Source organism: Thermobia domestica, chromosome 3 (assembly GCF_964235325.1).
Source record: "Thermobia domestica chromosome 3, izTheDome1.hap1.1, whole genome shotgun sequence".
In the NCBI taxonomy this organism is placed as follows: domain Eukaryota; kingdom Metazoa; phylum Arthropoda; class Insecta; order Zygentoma; family Lepismatidae; genus Thermobia; species Thermobia domestica.
This window is the reverse complement of record NC_137456.1, coordinates 63,266,421-63,279,850: the sequence shown is the minus strand read 5'-3', so window position 1 is coordinate 63,279,850 and position 13,430 is coordinate 63,266,421.

Genomic DNA, 13,430 nt, shown 5'->3' with positions numbered 1-13,430 from the left:
CAATACTTCATCATCTGAGAGAACAGGTGACCTGAGGAAATATCTCAGAAGCTTGAACGTTGTACATAAATTTCAGTAGTTAATAGCAGCATTTTATTTCGGATTTATATTTTTCTTCATGGACCACGTGCAGAATGCAGAGGACAAGGTTCTAATAGGAGCGGCCTACGAGTATGAGTCAAAGTGTTATGGTGTTATAGTAATCACTTTACTTCATGTTTCTGGGCGCGTACATTATACTCTATAGTACAATATCTCTACAGAAAGCCTGATGCGGGATATCAGAAATGAGTGAAATGAGTAAGAAATAGCAGAAGAGATATATTACATCGACTTTGAGCTTCGTAAGTTTACATATTTGTTTTACAGTTGACATTTTGTAATTTTTCCTATTCTCAGGACTATATATTTCTTAAGCATGTAGGGGCAAAGGTGGCTCAGTGGTAAAGGATTCATCTCTGGTGCCTGGGATCTCTAGTTAGATTTCAGCTCGCATGAAGTGGGCTTTGTGGTGGACAAACACTGTGTGTATGAGTTTTCTCGGGGTTCTTCTGTTTCCTCACACTTTCTTCAATAATCTATTTTTTATTCATTCTCATCATCATCATATCCTTTAGCTTACACGGAATATTCGTGGGACGTAAAAGCGAAATATTTTATTTCATTTCATCAAGTATATAAAATCCAGTTCTTTACTCGCATAGCATAAGAAAAACAGAACATTATATAACAGAAGATGATATTAAGAAATCCGTTAAAAGAGAAAATGCTATCAATTAACTAAGCTTTTGTGATATTAATGCTGTTTTGTGTTCATTTGTTTGAAGCTTAATGTTCTCTTTCAGCAGCGAATCTAATGAGACCTCTCTCGTTCCGAAGACGAGAACACTTACCGCATGTCTCAGGAAATAATAATAATAATAAAAAAAAAAAACTGCCTAGCAACCCTTCCTTTCATTCCAAGTGTGTGTGTGTATCTTCACGATAATCAGATCTGATAAGATCGGAATGCAAAGACTGTTGCAAAATCGTGGCAAACAACACAAAAACCGAGTCATGGCAAACAACACGCCACCTAATCAGGAGTCTCAGCTTTCACCCTCTTCGACCGAATACGCGACAAAACGTACTTGCGACAAAACGTACCACCGACAAAACGTACTACTTACCCTGAGGGCTGCTTGTGATGGGTTTTCTAAAAACACTATAATTAATGACAAGCGACAAAACGTACCACTTGCCTGGAGGGCTACTTGCGAAGAGTCTTCCAATCAGCCATCAAATAATGTCAGGCAACAAAACGTACCACTTAATAGGACGGTATATAAGTATATATATATATCGGGCAAAATAAGGTTAAAAGTTGAACAGGTTGGTGGTGAGAAAAGTACCGATGCAAGACCAAGACTAAGACTAAGGCTAAGTCTAAGACCATGCCTGCAAGATTCTCGCAACACCAAGACCATACCTGCAAGATTCTAGCCAGACCAAGACCAGCAAGAATCTTGCATATGCAATATTTGAATATTTGCTGATTTCCATCACACTTTATCCAGGCTTTGGAGCAGGGACGGGTAGGCATTATTAGAGGGGCGCGGGCGCTTTCTCCCACAAGGGCCACCAGCATCTCAATGTCACAAATCAATTGCACAGTTTTCTTTCTACAGTAAATCAATAGTATTAACAATTGACAATTAAAACCTGATATTCTTTCATCAGTATATTATTCTGAATTGTTCAAAATATTATATGAAGTTCAAGGAGAACGTATACTATATTACAAAATTAGCAGATGTTTTAGTGTACTAGTTTTTGATGCTACTGTATCTATCATTTTTGCATTCGAAATATTTTTTAATAATTTTTTTTCAATAGACATCAACAAAATGTTTTCAAATGATCCTGAGACATGGTACTCGTTAGCCTATTTTTAATGTATTTCAGTTTATTTCAATTTCGAAAAATTCCTTTCGCATGTTACCTGAGTTACGGGCAAAGTCAATAAAAATTTGTATGCTGGAAACCTGGATAAGTATTACTGCACAAATTACAATTCTGCAAAATTAAAAAGCAGCACATTGGACAATTTTGCAACACGTTTTGCATTAGCTTTCCTTGTAAATAAATGTATTTTCTCCTAATTCTGAATCACTTGCACCATCAGCACAGTCATTTTTCCTCGGTTGTGCTCGTCATCTAGCCTGACTTTCAAGAATATCCACGTCCTTCAAAAGTCCAAGAGAATACGTTTATAGTATCCTTGGAAACTTCTTAACTGAAGTTTTTCAGAAAATATGTAAGTTTATCGAAAGGTAGGTCTGGAAGCTCTGTTACTTGGTTGAAGTGTTTAGGGTCCAAATAATCCATAAAGTACATTGCTTCTTGAATCTTGAAGAAATACTCAAAACTACCATGTCCAATATTGTGTTGAATGTTTCGATGCAGTACCTGGTCATTGGATAGAAGCAGCTTCATCTTCATATTCACAGGGAAAATCTTTGTCCATCTCTGAAGGCGAATTGTCGATAGGTCAATGGGAAAAAAGAAATCACGTTCTAAGTCTTCAAATGTGTTACTGGCCCATTCTGCAAAGCTTAATGCTGCATTCTTAACGGATTCAAAATCATCTCTCTACTCTTTCAGTTGGAACAGAGTAGTTTGCACCATCCGATAGGACTACACTAGCAGCACCCTCTATTTGGAGATAGTTTGACAGAGAGGTCGTCACTTGAAATATCTTAAGGAACATTTCTGCTGTCCGAATTGTTTTGAACTTGAGAAGATCGTTTATATATCCTTTCGGTTTAAACCTAGCTTTTGGTTTGATATTTTCTGTAGAAGCAATTTTCTTAATTGTTATGGTCAACTCTATATACATAGCACTTTTTGGGTTCGAAAAATGACCAAACTTTTTCTGAAAAACAGTATGTTTTCTACCATCTTGTTTCCGCAATAACTGTAAGACCCCTTTGTTAACATTTGATCTTCCAAATGAACATTCGCTGATAAAACTCACCATAAATATCGCACAGTCATTCAGCAGAACAACGACACAGAATCAATGCATTTTTTTGTCAGATCAAATATGGCATGGTTGAGTATATGAGCGTAACACCACACGTGTAACTGAATTTCTTAGTAGTTAAGCGGTTAGCGTATGCGCCTTTGTCGTGGGAGACCTGTGTTCGATTCCCAGCGGGAGCTCATGTGCTTCGGATTTCCCGTAAATCAGTATGTCCCGTCTCATATAGCCTCGCTGCTAAAAGGACCGTTAAACTCAAAATCAACTGAATCACACGTGTAACTGATCATAGGTGAATTGACAAAATCCGAATATTGTCCTTGCATATTACTTGAGCCATCGGTTGAATTTCAAATACACTTCTTAATATCAAGGTTCAACTTCTGCAGAATTTCCAGCAGTAAACCGCAAAGATACTGGCCTGTGGTAGATATGCATTTTACAATGACAACAATACTTTGTTTAACAACCATTTTAACAACATACCGTAAAACAACAGAGCACTGGCCTGAAACTACTATATCTTGAGTAGTATCTAATAGAACAGAAAATATTGAAGCTTGAGAGACTTGTTTCGAAATATCTTCTTGATAAGTGTGCTGATAGCATTCAAAACATAATTCACCGTGTTTAGTAAAAGTTATGCGACCACTATCCTGCTTACTTCCTCGTATATGACTCTTCTCGGTGACCTTATCTAAATTACTTTTAAGCGGAAGATCAAATTTGCGTAAGAAAAGAATAATATCCAAAAAGTTTCCATGATCTATAGCTGTGTCTTTCAGTTTATAGACTGCTACATTTCCTCTGTAAATGAGCCCTCTTTTACCAATGAGTTTCTGACTTTGACAACTCGATACATTACCTGTCTGTTCTTCTCAACTTTATACTGCCGTTGTTTTACCTGTTCATGAGGAAGTAATTTCTTAACATGAAGTAGTACCTTTTGTCGCGGATTAAATATCCGAAATGTTTTAATTAGTCCATGACAGGTTGTAATTTATATAAGTGGTACGTTTTGTCGTGGAATAAATATCAGAAATGCTTTAATTAATCCATGATAGGTTGTCATTTATGACAGGTCGTCAAAAGTGGTACGTTTTGTCGCGAAAATTCAAGTTGTACGTTTTGTCGCTGGTACGTTTTGTCGGGACACCTCTTCGACCACCTTCTGTCCCTTCTGTAACTTTCAGTTGTTTAAGCAAATCTATGTTCAAATAATAAGCTGTCAATAATGTAAAGTGGCCTCCTAAAATTATTCCCTTCTCTTCTATCTTAGTGTTTTGGGATAAGACTAGGTTTAGGAATTAGATTTATGTTTTTTTTTTTGTATCTATGCTCATATTACCCTGTCATGTCTGAGAGCTGATGTCCCTCGGTCATCACACTGCCGAAATAATTGGGGAGGAAGGAAGGAATGGGAAAAGAAACGGTCCGGGACCATTATCTTTGATACCATCCAGATATTAGCCTGGTATGAATGAGGAAGATCTCACTTTTCAAAAGCTTTTATACTTTTTCGACCGAGTGTCCCCACCGGGAATCGAACCCAGGACCTCTCGCACCAAAGTCGAGAATGTTACCGACTTCGCTACGAGGGATCACTCTCTAGTGTCCTGGCTAATGAGCCTGTGAGCACTTTTGTAATATCATGAAACTCTATGGAGACTAGAAAATACTGCACGTTCACCTAAACATTATATTGCTTCTAACGCATGAGAAGACAAAGGCAGTCTTTCCCCTAAATCCGACATAATACTATAGGACTTTAGCATTGAAAAAAGTAACAAATTTATAAATTTTCTTTCCTTATTTTACGCCCATGCTCTAAACAAAATTCTGGTAGTTACTCGCCTGAATTTGTATTGAACATACCACATTGCTGTTTTCTTGCAAATACAGTGTAATAGACATTACTGGTATGAATTTCTTTTATGTGTATTATCCGACATTAAGAATATGTAGGCCTAACTAACCTAGTTTTTTTATTTTTATTGTGAAACTTTCTCCCCACTACCTTTGCGACTTTTCCTTCCGGACAAATGTTGCCAACTCTCCACTTAATTTTGCATCAGCAGAAACTGTATACAATTTATAACTGAGAACTAAATAACGCGCACGGCACTGTTTACAAGGCATCATTCTAGTATAAACATGAGCATGAATTTTCTTCTCACTTTCCCACTATATCTATTCATCTTCCTTTACAGGCAACAATAAAAGGATGGGAGGACTCACAAAGAGAGTGAATTACTATAGACGACAAACATAAAAACGTAGTTTTATTTTTTTTTTTTAATATACATATAGTAGTAGATATTGGGTGAGTTTGTGGCAAACTTGGAAAAGTGATAAATATTTTTTTATATATATAAATCTATATTCAAATACGACTCACTGTGGTTCTACAGGCCTTTGAACATCGTGTCCGTGAGTTTTCTAGAGTACTTCTGTTTCTTCCTAGATTCTCATTCCACCGAATCTTCCATCATCATCATCATCATTCACTTATCGCAATAATCCCTTATAAGGAGGGTGTCCGAAGTGTGAATCTCAGACTTCAAAAATGTTTGTGCAGATCGATAGGGAGGCTCATGGAATAAAGATCAGCACAACAAATTTCGGCGGAACCCCATATTTGGGTGGGGCAGTGCCCCTTTCGATTTTCGGCTTTCGTAGTAAAAATCGGCCTTTTGATTTGAAAATTGACTTATTGTTGTCGACAATCGTTATCATTCGTCTGCAATTGCGTAAAGATACTTCAATTGTGGGTCGAGGATCCCTGTGTGTGTGTGGGGTGGTCCCCAGTGGCGGATCTAGAAGGTAAAAACTGGGGGAGGCCTACCCCAGGCTATGATACTATATCATGAATTTACTATTAACTTTCAAGAATATATAAATAATAGATTCAATTATTTTTGTCACTAAAAAAATGGGGGCTTCCCCCCCAGCCCCGGGCTAGATCCGCCACTTGGGCCCCCCTTACAAGTGTGATACATGTTGCTCCTTCATTTTGACGAGCTGAATTCAAATATGTCATTAAAAGTTTTTGAGGAGCACACGTGCGGCACAGGTCTCTACCTAGTTACTGGGATACCGAATCACAAGTTGAAAGAAAACTGAAGGGCTTGAAATAGAACTGAAGGGCTGAAGTTTGGCAGAATTCGTGCATATTTTATGTATTGTATGTTTTACAGAAATGAGACTGTTCGAAAAAGTGTTCCGCGGAAAGACTTTTGCAGCACCAACTACATTTCAGGAGTGTTATATCTTCGCACTCATCACATATGATAGTGTCGCTTAAGGAAAATGAGAAACTCACAGGATTAACAAATTCTGGCGGCCTCGCATCTACATATCCGGATTTATACCGACTATATTTGAACACATCATGGTACCTTGGCGATGATAGTTGTTCATAAACGCGATTGCAATTTTATAATGTTGTTACGTTGTGAAGTTGTATATCAATTTGGTGTAAAATTACGAAATCTCTCATTTTCCGTACAAATTTCTTCCATATTCTAAAGCCCCAAATATCCAGTGGTTGTACAGCCCAAGTCTCTCCCGGTGGAATCTGTTTACATAGCATTTTTTCGTCCGTAATGTGTTGCTGCGTCTCTTTCTCGTTAAAAGATGATCATGAGTCTACGAGCAAGACACTTTTGTCCCCTATGTTAGGAACTAAAATGTCACGGATTCACTCCTCCAAATTCAGCTTACCCATCTTTCCAGATTTTGATGCAGAAGCCTTCCTTGGGGGCTGGAATAAAGTTTTCTTGACCTGTGTTCCAAATTTTCCTGTCGGTTCTGGGAATACAATCTATAATGGCCAAACAAATTTTCCATTTGCAGACATAAGGGGTATTATTGTATAGCTATTAGATAAGGCATTTTTGGATTGTGCAGAAGCTTCTACTTTTTTCTGACCTTGTATGCCTAACATACGATTATAGTGTAGTTCCATTGCAAAAACACTTTAATCGGAATTGTAAGTATTGTCTATATCGAATTCCGGTAACGTATGCCTGACTTCTAGCTGGAAAGGTATGGTCGAAGTTTCTATTTGTTCTGAAGTGTCAACGTCCGTTCGCGACACGAATTTTGTTATTTCTCGCCACACAATATTGTGTTTCCGTTTAAACTTGTGAATCAACTTTTGGGACCCTTAAAGTTTTCAAGATTAATTTCTTTCGCCTTTTCAGTTGCCCATTTCCGAACATCCAGGTCATGTACAGGCATAAAATCTCTTTTGGCTTCAATCCATACAATAAGCACTGATTCTGCTAAACTTCTATTTCAAGCCCTTCAGTTCTCTTTCAACTTGTCATTCAGCATCCCAGAAACTAGGTAGAGACCTGTGCCGCACATGGGCTCCACAAATAACTTTTAAAATGACATATTTGAATTCAGCTTGTCAAAATGAAGCGGGAACATGTATCACATTTGTGAGGCGGACCCACCACACACATAGGGATCCCTGACCCACAATTGTAGTATCTTTACGCAAATGAGGATTAATGATAACGATTGTCGACAACAATAAGTCAATTTTCGAATCAAAAGGCCGATTTTTACTACGAAAGCCGAAAATCGAAAGGGGCACTGCCCCACCCAAATATGGGGTTCCGCCGAAATTTGTTGTGCTGATCTTTATTCTATGAGCCCTCCTAACGATCCGTACAAACATTTTTGAAATCTGAGATTTACACTTCGGACACCCTCCTTGTTAGCCTAAAGTTTTAAATAGTGGGATGTTAAACAGAAAGATTTAAGTTTCGTTTCATAGACGTCTTTGAAGTTGCCAACATGCAATAGTTTTGCCATTCAGGTTAAAATAAAAAGCGCCTGTAATGTCCCTCAACCCGCTATACTTTGCTCTTTTACTGGTTGCCTAACACAAGGATATCAACGTTAGTAACGCTCTAGCGACAATGTTAATCCTATAGGCTCAAAATTCTACACCTAAAAGATCGAATTAAAAAAATTCGCCACATTTTTTGAAACCTTCAATAAGAACTGATCATGGCACTAGTGAAAGGTGACAACATCTTGATAAAATTCTAATTGCGTCTTTTATGCTAATCTGAGGAAGCTAAATACAAAAGGTCTTATGCAGAGTCGTTCTGACGGGTTATTAGTGACATACTAAAGCGGTCGACTAACATATGTTTACTGCAGTAGTCAGGCGTTTAGTATGACGCTAATGATACGTCCAAACGACTCTGCATAAGGCGGAAAGAAATTATTTTTCGACTAATCCGTACATGACGTCACGAGACAAATAACCTCAAATTGAAGTTTTTGAGGGATCGCTTAAATCAATAGTACAAATAGATTCCCATGCTTAAATATATTTCTAATTGTACTTCCTTTACTAATTTGAGAATGCCGAATCCAATGGAACTAATTTTATTCTATCTATCCATGGGCACGAGAATCTCGAAGTTGGGGTCTTTGAAGGACCGCCTTTGCCAATAGCAAAAGTGCCCACGTTTGGACTCATTTCTAATTGCTCTTTTCATAATTTTTGGGGGCGATTTTCTCAAAACCGACTAACACGATTCTGTTCATATTTGATATATAAAAAAATTAAATTACATGTCAATATGGTATCATTCATTTGTCATGAAAGAATGTATGAGAAGTACTTTATTCTTGGGGGTGTTTTTTTAAACGATTTTCTCAAAAAAAAAAAAAAAACAATTAATGCGATTTTGTTTATATCCTATTTCATTAATAACCTGATATGACATAACTCGTTTGTCCTTAAGAAATATACGAGGAGTAGTTTATTCTAGGAGGCGAGTTTTCCCGGGCGATTTTTTATAAGAAAAACGATTCACACAATTTTGTTCATATTTCATAAATCAAACTTTCGTCAATAACCTGACCATATGACATAGCTCATTTGTCCTAAAACAATGTACGAGCGGTATTTTATTCTTGGGAGTGAGTTTTTTTTTTGGGGGGGGAATGATTCTCAAAAATGACTCACGCGATTTTGTTCATATTTTGTAATTTAATATTTCATTAATAATCTGATAATATGACATAACTCGTTTGTTCTGGAGCTCCTTCGTGGCAAAGCGGTTAGCGTACGCACCTTTGGTGTGGGAGACCCGAGTTCGATTTCCAGTGGCAGCTCATGTGGTTCGGATTCCACTTTAATCAGTAGGTCCCGTCTCAAATAGCCTGGCTGCTGAAAGTGATGTTAAACTCCAAATCAACTCAGCTCAATTCGTTTGTCCTAAAAAAAAAAGTCTACGAAGAATACTTTATTCTTGGGAGTAAATTTTTTCAGATTACTTTCTCAAAAACAACTCAAGTGATTTTCTTCATATTTCATGAATAAATATTCCATTAATATTTGTGTAATGTATAAATCAGTTCCATTAGAATATTCATAAGAGTTAGTTTATTCTTGGGGTAAGTTCTTTTAGTTTTGTAAAATACGACTTATGATATTTTGTTGCTATTTTATAAACGAATACTTCACTAATAAACCTATTATATGGTTGGTGCAATGGCTCAGTGTTAGAGCGTTCACCTCTGGTGGGTGGGGTCCCTGACTCGATCTCAGCTCGCGTCAAATGCACTTTGTGGTGGACAATACCGTGTTCGTGGGTTTTCTCGGAGTTCTCCCATTTCCTCCCACTTTCTTCATTACACTTTCACTCCTCATCATCATAGTCTCCTTTAGCCTACACGGCATAATCGTGGGGCGTAAAACTGAAAGATTTGACTTCATTTCGTAACATACGACATAAGTCATTTCTTGTGGAAAAATCTACAAGGGATAATTTTGTTTTGGATTGACTTTCTTTGGGTGAAATTTTTCGAAAACGCCTTATCATTTGGATAGCATTTTCTAAGGAAATGTTACATTAAAAATAACTGCAACATAACATGGTTTAGTTTAAGAAATTGAAGTGAGAAAGTTTAGTGCGGTGGCCCCGTACCTATTATAAAGATTCAGAGAGAAGTGATGATGGTAGAATTGCAATGGGGCAAATAAACATCATTATTTTTACGCAGGCCTTCTACGAAAAGTACGTGATTATATTTGGGAGAAACGTTGGGAGAAAAGGGCTTGTTGGGGTTAGGGGGACAATTGCTCCTCCATTTAAGATCCCGCTATTCGCCGGAAACCCGCTTCGAGATAAAACTTTCGTACTCCATATCACACGATACGAACAGGGATGTAGAAATGAAGCTTCATCACGACCCAAAAGCAGCAGACACACAGACACACATACACACACGCAATCCCTCGAATGAAATAAAAATATGATCTGGCCCCATTCCAGTGAAATGTCTACTATTATGCCTATTGTGCCTTCCCCCCTATATGTATATATTTCTTAAGACTTTAAGTTGTGTGAAATATTGTCCCCTCAATTTAAATTGTGAAGCATGAAATGGGCCCACGTACCTTTTCCAAAAGAACTAAAAATAATTTTAAATGCTGCTCTTGCCCATCATCTGAACAACGTATATTCCCCTAAGATGAAGCATAAATGTAATCTAGGCCCTGTTTTAGTAAAACATCAACTAAGGCTCCTGGAAGTAATAAAACTCTTTATTGAGGTTTTAAAATTTAGGAAGTCCAAATTCCGTATTTCATCTTTTAATAGAGAAGTCCAAATATTATTGGTTGCCCCCCTCAAGAAAATTCCCCTAAGTTACGGCACTGCACGGGAAACTGAAAAAATGGCACTCTTTTTCGACAGCATAACGGCCCTACCCAAGTTGGTCATTGCCATGGCAACAATTGTGATTGCAGCTAGGAATGGATCCTCTACCCACTGTATTCGACCAATTCGATGCCTTCTGGCTTGAACTGGATTCGATTTTTTTTTTATCATATTGATATTGATAGTGTCACGCACACCATAGGTGGCATTCCGGGCGACTTCGACAAAATCATTTTTTTAAAATCAGCTGCACTTTAATGTCGATGGACAAAGTAATTTGAATTTTGAAAAATAACACTGATACTTGTAAATGGAAGTTATAAAATAATGACAGCAGCTATTTGAGGGATATTGAGAATTGTTTGGGACATTTTGATTGACTAATAGTCTGTTTCAGCGTTCTTCTTCGAGCAGAGAATGGGTAGGTTGGCATACTTTGAAGAATGTGAATAGTGCTGCTATCTTGCGGGATTAGTCTGTACTTCAATGAATAGCTCATAATGTAAGAAGTTACGATACATTCATCACGAAGTTACTCACAGTCAGGCACGTAGACAGGATTTCGTGAAGGGGGGGGGGTCCGTGACATGGAATGCTGTGGTCATCACACCAGGGGCTCGATCATTCTAAACAATTTTACTGGAACATATATTGGTTCGTTTAGCCAGGATTTCATAACGTGGGGGGGAGGGGGGGTTAATGAAATTCTGAAGGCCCAGGAGCTCGATCAATCTAAACTACTTTACTATCAACATATATTGGTTTGTGAGGATATATTGGTAAGTATTTTAATAAACTATGAAGAAATCTCGAGTAAAAAAGTATTGAAAAAGATTATACAATATTTACATCCTTCCTCTGTTTATTCAAATATAACAATTTTCCTTTCAATATGACCTCAACTATTATAAAAAAGTACATATTCATTATTATAAAAAGTACATACTCAATAATGTCTTGTAAAATATTTTGCAATATCTGCGTTCCTTTTTCTGTTGAATCAAATGTTAACAGAACTTTCTTTCCACATATATTTTTGTTTTTATTATTCCGTCAACTACTGCCTGTTTCAAATGACAGGTTGAAGGAGCAGTAGAAAATTGTTTTTGAAATAACATGTTCGATATTGCAAGGATGCGATGACGAAAAATTATGATAAAAAGTGTCCACGCTGTTACACAACATCACTATGCTTTCGGAAGCTTGAAATCTCCTTGACTAGTAGCAGAAATTCTGAGAATTCCACAACTTTTCTAGAAATTTCAAATTCTCTGACTCATCCAGGATATATCGCTCACCTCGCAACCATGTATTGCAAGTAATACAAATTCCCTCATAAGAAAGAGTAACCAAAAGCTTCCTGTAGTTTATTTTTAACGCTGATCCTTCTTTTCTTCATTTCATTTTCTCTCATCATTCCCTAATTTTTTTCATTTGTGTCTCGAAATGGGGGGTCCGGACCCCCCGGACCCCCTTTTGGCTACGTGCCTGTCACAGTACACTACTACACAGTACCTTAGGGAAGGGTGATATTCTCAGTTTAACGTCCCACGATTATGCCCTTTAGGATAAATGAGAGACGATGATTAAAGCAAGTGAATGATGATGGAAGAATTAGAGATGCAACGGCTTTTTTGGAAAAAAAAAACTCGGTTTTTTCTGCTTCGCTTTTTTGTTTGGGAAATTTTGGGCTTTTTTCAAAATTCTGCTGTAAATTGATAAACGAGATTTTGTTTCGCTTCTCTATAACACAAAAAGTCATTTAATTAGTGGTTGATGTCGATAATAATATAAAACCTCGAAAATAAACCATGAATTTCGAAAAGATATTTCAAACAGTTTTACTTCTCAACATATTTACATTATGAATTCCAAAGGATTAACCAATGTATATAATAAGATTTTTTTAACCTCCTACATACAAAAGTAAGCAGGGTTGGCAAGAACCGTGGTTATTTTTGAAAATGGCAAAACCCCGTTTTTTGGGGGGAGTTTAAACTAGTTCTTTTGGTTTAAACCAGGCTTTTTTGGTTTAAACCAGGCTTTTTTGGGTTTAGATATTTTGCTTTATGTATTTATATTACATATTGACAGAAATAAGTTTGTTTCGCCTTGGTGTTATTATGCAACAAGGGGGTTGTGCTGGAAGAGGTCACATAAGCTTAAGTAAGTCCGGTCAGTAAATTTCTTAAATTGGGAAACTCCCGCCCTAGCCATCGGGAAAATCCCGTCATTACTCTAAATGTAAAACAATAACGGAAAAATCCTGTTATTGGTTTGCATGTAAAATTTAAAGGTCAACATATCATAATCAGTACGCTAAAACTGAGGTATTAAATTACAAATTTAGTACGTAGATATCATTGAAAGTCCAATTTAAGCTAATGTTGGAAGCTATGTAGGCAATCGATAAATTTTGCCAATTTCTATCAATATATTTAAGTAACCTTGGCCTCTTTATAAAACAACAGGCATTCAAGCATGCAGAAATATACAATTTGGTTTCGTTTCGTATGTTCAGGCTTAACATCCTTACGTAATACCCAGGGCCGGCGGAAGGGGAAAATATCACCCGGGCAAAGAATCCATATGGTGCCCCCTACAACCCATTGGTATTACTGAGTTTAAATTTGCTATGCTACCTTACAGATAGCTGCTTTTAAAGGATAACTCCTTGAACTCTATAACTATAAGAATCAATTATCAAATTG